The following is an 8011-nucleotide window of genomic DNA, read 5'->3' as shown; positions in this document are numbered from 1 at the left end:
GCTCTAGTTTTCCTCACTACTTCACTCCACCAAAACAAGGAAGGATTTATTAAGTGGGTATGTGCATTTGTTAAACAGCTGACTAATGACACTTTGCTGAAACACATTCAAACTAAACATTACTTCATCTAGACATTTGCATTCTGTTTTTCACATTAAATTGCAGTGTGAAAGATTGTTGCTAGTAAAGGAAATTGGCATGTGCAAGTACACAAGGAAATATGCAGAGAGAATGAACAGAGGGGCATTTAAAATAGAGTAGATCTCTTCTGTTAAACCTGAAGGCAAACTTAATTAACTCCTGTTGAGGAGATTTGAGGATGAAAATAGGAGGAACTGGTAACCTCCTCTTTCTTCTCCTCCTTATGATACCTATTTCAAAACAGAGGGTACCAGAATATTGATCATCATCATCATCTTTGTCATCGATAACATCATCCTAGCACACTGTGTCCCTGCATCTGCAATATCTGAGATCTGAGACTCCTCTCACTCTGCCCTGACCCAGGTCCATCTCTGCAACACAGAAAGAGACAAGAGCTGCCCTTCTGTCCACCAATCATGTGCCAGGCCTGTGCCCAGTGTTTCACAGGCCTGATCTCCTCACCTCTCCTATGAGATAGAACTAAGTATTTCCCAAAGGAAATTGGATTGTGTCAGAATTACTTGAGGTGCTTCTTTAAAATGAAGATTCCTGGGCCCTGCACCAGTTTTATTGCATCACAACCTTCCAGCGATCTTATGCACACCAAATTTGGGGTATAGCTAGATGCAATCACTAGCCCAGTTTTACAGCTCAGAAGTATAGAAAGAAGTTCAGTAACCTACCCACAGACACCTGGCTACTAAGTGGCAGGGGTCTGGCTCCATAGTCCCTGCCCTTAAACTCTAAGCAGTCTTCTTTTTTTTTTTTTTTTGAACATCTTTATTGGAGTATAATTGCTTTACAATGGTGTGTTAGTTTCTGCTTTATAACAAAGTGAATCAGCTATACCTATACATATATCCACATATCTCCTTCCTCTTGTGTCTCCCTCCCACCCTCCCTATCCCACCCCTCTAGGTGGTCACAAAGCACCGAGCTGATCTCCCTCTGCTATGCGGCTGCTTCCCACTAGCTATCTATTTTACATTTGGTAGTATATATAAGTCCAGGCCACTCTCTCACTTCGTCCCAGCTTACGCTTCCCCCTCCCCATGTCCTCAAGTCCATTCTCTGTCTGTGTCTTTATTCCTGTCCTGCCCCTAGGTTCTTCATAACTTTTTTTTTTCTTAGATTCCATATATATGTGTTAGCATATGGTATTTGTTTTTCTCTTTCTGACTTACTTCACTCTGTATGACAGACTCTAGGTCCAATCCACCTCACTACAAATAACTCAATTTCATTTCTTTTTATGGTTGAGTAGTATTCCATTGTATGTATGTGCCACATCTTCTTTATCCATTCATCTGTGGACGGACACATAGGTTGCTTCTATGTCCTGGCTATTGTAAATAGAGCTGCAATGAACATCGTGGTACATGACTCTTTTTGAATTATGGTTTTCTCAGGGTATATGCCCAGTAGTGGGATTGCAGGGTCGTATGGTATTTCTGTTTTTAGTTTTTTAAGGAACCTCCATACTGTTCTCCATAGTGGCTGTATCAACTTATATTCCCACCAACAGGGCAAGAGGGTTCCCTTTTCTCCACACCCTCTCCAGCATTTATTGTTTGTAGATTTTTTGATGATGGCCATTCTGACTGGTGTGAGGTGATATCTCATTGTAGTTTTCATTTGCATTTCTCTAATGATTAGCGATGTGAGCATCCTTTCATGTGTTTGTTGGCAATCTGTATATCTTCTTTGGAGAAATGTCTATTTAGGTCTTCTGCCCATTTCTGGATTGGGTTGATTGTTTTTTTGATATTGAGCTGCTTGTAAATTTTGGAGATTAATCCTTTGTCAGTTGCATCATTCACAAATATTTTCTCCCATTCTGAGGGTTGTCTCTGTCTTGTTTATGGTTTCCTTTGCTGTGCAAAAGCTTTTAAATTTCATTAGGTTCCATTTGTTTATTTTTGTTTTTATTTCCATTTCTCTAGGAGGTGGGTCCAAAAGGATCTTGCTGTGATTTATGTCATAGAGTGTTCTGCCTATGTTTTCCTCTAAGAGTTTTATAGTGTCTGGCCTTACATTTAGGTCTCGAATCCATTTTGAGTTTATTTTTGTGTATGGTGTTAGGGAGTGTTCTAATTTCATTCTTTTACATGTAGCTGTCCAGTTTTCTCAGCACCACTTATTGAAGAGGCTGTCTTTTCTCCATTGTATATTCTTGCCTCCTTTATCAAAAATAAGGTGACCATATGTGCATGTGTTTATCTCTGGGCTTTCTATCCTGTTCCATTGATCTATATTTCTGTTTTTGTGCCAGTACCATACTGTCTTGATTACTGTAGCTTTGTAGTATAGTCTGAAGCCAGGGAGCCTGATTCCTTCTGCTCTGTTTTTCTGTCTCAAGATTACTTTGACTATTCGGGGTCTTTTGTGTTTCCATTCAAATTGTGAAATTTTTTGTTCTAGTTCTGTGAAAAATGCCAGTGGTAGTTTGATAGGGATTTCAATCTGTAGATTGCTTTGGGTAGTATAGTCATTTTCACAATGTTGATTCTTCCAATCCAAGAACATGGTATATCTCTCCAGCTGTTTGTATCATCTTTAATTTCTTTCATCAGTGTCTTATAGTTTTCTGCATACAGGTCTTTTGGCTCCTTAGGTAGGTTTATTCCTAGGTATTTTATTCTTTTTCCTGCAGTGGTGAATGGGAGTGTTTCCTTAATTTCCCTTTCAGATTTTTCATCATTAGTATATAGGAATGTAAGAGATTTCTGTGCATTAATTTTGTATCCTGCTACTTTACCAAATTCTTTGATTAGCCTAGTAGTTTTCTGGTAGAGTCTTTAGGATTCTCTATGTATAGTAGCATGTCATCTGCAACAGTGACAGCTTTACTTCTTTTCCGATTTGGATTCCTTTTATTTCTTTTTCTTTTCTGATTGCTGTGGCTAAAACTTCCAAAACTATGTTGAATAATAGTGGTGAGAGTGGGCAACCTTGTCTTGTTCCTGATCTTAGTGGAAATGCTTTCAGTTTTTCACCATTGAGAACGATGTTGGCTGTGGGTTTGTCTCAGATGGCCTTTATTATGTTGAAGTAAGTTCCCTCTATGCCTACTTTCTGGAGGGTTTTTTTTTTTTTTTTTTAGAACAATGTGACGTTTTAAAATTTTATTTATTTATTTATTTATTTAATTTATGGCTGTGTTGGGTCTTCGTTTCTGTGCGAGGGCTTTCTCTAGTTGCGGCAAGCGGGGGCCACTCTTCATCACGGTGTAGGGGCCTCCCACTATCACAGCCTCTCCTGCTGCAGAGCACAGGCTCCAGACACGCAGGCTCAGCAATTGTGGCACACGGGCCTAGTCGCTCCGCGGCATGTGGGATCTTCCCAGACCAGGGCTCGAACCCATGTCCCCTGCATTGGCAGGCAGACTCTCAACCACTGCGCCACCAGGGAAGCCCCTCTGGAGGGTTTTTATCATAAATGGATGTTGAATGTTGTCGAAAGCTTTTTCTGCATCTATTGAGATGATCATATAGTTTTTCTTCTTCAATTTGTTAATATGGTGTATCACATTGATTGATTTGCATATATTGAAGAATCCTTGCATTCCTGGGATAAACCCCACTTGATCATGGCGTATGATCCTTTTAATGTGTGTTGGATTCTGTTTGCTAGTATTTTGTTGAAGATTTTTACATATATGTTCATCAGTGATATTGGCCTGTAGTTTTCTTTCTTTGTGACATATTTGTCTGGTTTTGGTATCAGGGTGATGGTGACCTCATAGAATGAGTTTGGGAGTGTTCCTCCCTCTACTATATTTTGGAAGAGTTTGAGAAGGATAAGTGTTAGCTGTTCTCTAAATGTTTGATAGAATTCGCCTGTGAAGCCATCTGGTCCTGGGCTTTTGTTTGTTGGAAGATTTTTAATCACATTCTCAATTTTAGTGCTTGTGATTGATCTGTTTATATTTTCTATTTCTTCCTGGTTCAGTCTTGTAAGGTTGTGGTTTTCTAAGAATTTGTCCATTTCTTCCAGGTTGTCCATTTTATTGGCATATAATTGCTTGTAGTAATCTCTCATGATCCTTTGTATTTCTGCTGTGTCAGTTGTTACTTCTCCTTTTTCATTTCTAAGCAGTCTTGCATCTAACACCACGTTACTAAAGATTCTGTGTATAGCAGGGGCTATTCTCTCAGACAGGTATCCCAGCACACTCAGGGTCCAGTTATTCAGGGTTTGAGGATATGACAACTTCTATCAAACTGCCTGAGTTCAAATGTTGGCCTCATCCATTATCAGCTATGTCATCCTTTACTTAATCTTGCTGTATCTCAGTTCTTCTATCTACAAAATGGGAATAAAAGTACCTACTTCATAGGATTCTTCTAAGGCTTAAACAAATTACTACGCAGAAAATACTTAGAACAATGCCTAATATATTGTAAGTACTCAATGCATTGTGTTTAAGCATTTCCCACTTAAGCTTTACCCTAAACTTAACCTAACTAAACCCTGGACAGACAGCACCTCTGAGTCGAGGCATATTTAATACCTTTTGGTTTACTTAATCTTTTTAGTTTGTATCTAATCTTTTTTTTTTTTTTTTTTTTTTAATTCTACAGCTCTGATCTAGCTGATTACTGGAAGGTGTTGCTCTTACATTAATTCTACCCTTGTGCTTCTGACTAAGGGGATTATTTGATATTTCTAAACTTGGAAAAACAGCCAGCTCAACTTTATTTTAGAGCATGGTTTATATTAATATTTATGGATAAATGTCACCATTCAAAGATAATTAATGACTGCAAGAGCTTGACCTTTATGCTAGTATGTTGTAGACACTTTGGAAGATCTTGAAGGCATCAAAATACACAGGATAGCCTATTTATCACTTGCTACCATTTCCCTAAAAGCATGTCCAAAAAGGAAAAAAATAAGACCTATGATGGAATATATGGACGATGGATGTTCTTCTTCTTGGTGTCTTCACTGTAATTATTCTTCCATGGGACTCTTAGACTGAATAAACTGATGTAAACAAGATTAACTAGATTAGGAAACTGTTTGGTTAAAGTTTCAGCATGAGAAAAGTCACTAAACATTAAAGGGAAGTGTGTTAATTCTTTTAGGCAGAAGCACTTGAATTTTAAAAAAAAAGAGAGAGAGAGTTTTGAGGTTAAGTTTCAACTAAAAATTATCTTTGCTAGTTCCTAAAGCCACCTGATTTTTCCACATTAGTAACAGTTTTCCTTCTGTATGGCTAGATTCTTACCTCAGAATCCAGTCATTCTTGATACTTTTACAATTTGCCCATAATTATTTAAAGTAAAATGCTTTTAAGATTATGCCAACTAAGCAACAGCTGGTGAACTTTCCAATCCTGTAACCAAAATATCATATTCTCTTCCTCACTAACCAACTCACTTTTGTGAAACTTTGCTGTGACCAATTTAAAATAACTGGTGAAGGTAAGCTTTCAAGTTGAGTGAGTCTACTTCAATGAATAAACATCAGTTGAATCAAGAGCTACACTGCTTTTGTTGGAGTTAGGAGTGCTTTGGTTGGCACTAACTGTATGGCAAGCAAGAATTGCCCAAGGAGAGGTTCCACAGTGGAGAGCTGGCCTCCAAGGACAAGCCCTGCACTTCTTTGCAGATCCCTGTTACTCTTTAAGCTGTCACCTCATACCACTTCACCAATTGCCTCATGTGATCAGCATCAGTCACTCAGATAATTTATCTTCCATTGGTTTGGGAAAAGGCACCTAACTTTATCTAGCCAATGAGAGATGGGTAAATATTTGCACTGGGAGGATTTCTGGTAAAGGTTTATCTACTCCTTAAAAATAGAACTGGATGAGAAGATTCCTCTTCTTTGTCTAGAAGTTGTCAAACCATGAAATTCTGAAGATGAAGCTAACAGAATCAGGCAGAGCCCAGAGGTTACCGAGAAGCAGAGGAAGAGCCAAAGCATTGATATAATGCACCTGGAGCCCACTGTGACTCTGAACTTCTCATTGTAGAATACATTTACTATTATTTTAGCTAGTTTGAATAAGAGTTTACCATTACTTGAAGATGAAGTCATCCTAAGTACAATCTCCTTAGTCCAGTGAATTGCTCCAGCTTTGGTTTGCTTATGCTCATCCTCTATCTCTGCGCTGGGGCAGGGAAATGTGAAGTACAATTGATGAATTGCTGAAGGTTCAGTGTGGTTTTTATCTGAGAGATAAAAACTCTGGGGGCACCTAGTCATCAGGAGGCTCCCACACTTATCTGAGTTTTAATATCAGAGAAAAATCTCCCCAAGTCTCTGGTGGAAGGAGGGGAAAAGGAACCACTTTTAAATACACCAGAGCATTATATTCTTAATGAGTTCTGCCCTCAGGAGAAACTATATAACCTAAGCCCAAACTGTTGGAGTTTTATCAGAGCCTAACTGACTTGGGGGAAGGGAAATACAGAATTCCATCTCCCTCTAGCCTTCCACAGGGGAGAAGGGAAATATCCAACTCTAGCCATCCTGTCCCACCTAAAGGGGGCATAGGGAACAGCAAAGAAATACCTGTGAGGTTCACAGTCCAGGGGCATAGTGTCACTAAACGACTGCGATCTAATCATAGGACTGTAGAACACTTTTGCCCCGCCGACAACTCATTACCACATTACTAAAAACCTATTTACAGCAGTTCCTTTTACCTGGTATAGTAAGTCTAGTTGTCAAGAAAAATTTACAAGGTATATAAAAAGGGGGAAAAAAAACACAGTTTGAAGAGACAGAGCAAGCATCATAAGCAGATGCAGATATGGCAGGGATGTTGGAGTTATCAGACCAGGAATTTAAAACAACTATGATTAATATGCTAAGGGCTCTAATGAATAAAGTAGACAGCATGTAGGAACAGATGGGCAATGTAAGCAGAGAGATGGAAATTCCAAGCAAGAACTGAAAAGAAATGCTAGAGGAAAAAAAAAAATCTAACAGAAATGAAAAATGCCTTGGATGGCCTTATTAGTAGACTAGAAACAGCTGAGGAAAGGAACTCTGACCTTGAGGATATCTCAATAGAAACCTCCAAAACTGAAAAGCAAAAAAAGGACGAAAAAACCTCCCCAGAATATACAAGATCATCTATGGGACAGCTTCAAAAGGTGTAACAAATGTGTAATAGGGATACCACAAGGAGAAGAATGAGGAAGGAACAGGAGAAATGTTTGAAACAATGGTGATTGAGGATTTCTCCAAATTAACGTCAGACAATAAACCACAGATCCAGGAAGCTCAGAGAAGAAAAGACAGGATAAATGCCAAAACAAACAAACAAACAAACAAACAAACTACACCTAGACATATCATATTCAAACTACAGAAAATCAATGATAATGGAAACATACTGAAAGAAGCCAGAGAGACAAAACATCTTACCTATAGAGGAGCAAAGATAAGAATAAAACATGACTTCTCCTTCAAAACCATTCAAGCAAGAAAAGAGTGGGATGAGATATTTAAAGTGTTAAGAGAAAAAAACCACCAACCTAGAATTCTGTACCTGCAAAATTATCCTTTCAAAAGTGAAGAAACAATAAAAACTTTCTCAGACAAATAAAACTGAGGGAAATTTATCACCAGTAGACTTGCCTTGCAAGAAATGTTAAAAGAAGCTCTTTAGAGAGAAGGAAAACAATACAAGTCAGAAAACTGGGTCTACATAAAGAAAGGAATAAATGAAGGTAAAATAAAAACTTTTGGTTTTCTTATTTTTCACTGATATAACAAACAATTTGTTCAAAATAATGAAAGGAACAATGTATTTGATTATGTATGATTATGTGTATATATATGTATCCTGCATATATACATACACACATACACACATATACTTATGAAATGAATGACAACAATGAT

This window comes from Eschrichtius robustus, chromosome 13, assembly GCF_028021215.1.
Source record: "Eschrichtius robustus isolate mEscRob2 chromosome 13, mEscRob2.pri, whole genome shotgun sequence".
Taxonomy (NCBI): domain Eukaryota; kingdom Metazoa; phylum Chordata; class Mammalia; order Artiodactyla; family Eschrichtiidae; genus Eschrichtius; species Eschrichtius robustus.
This window is presented reverse-complemented; position numbering follows the sequence as displayed.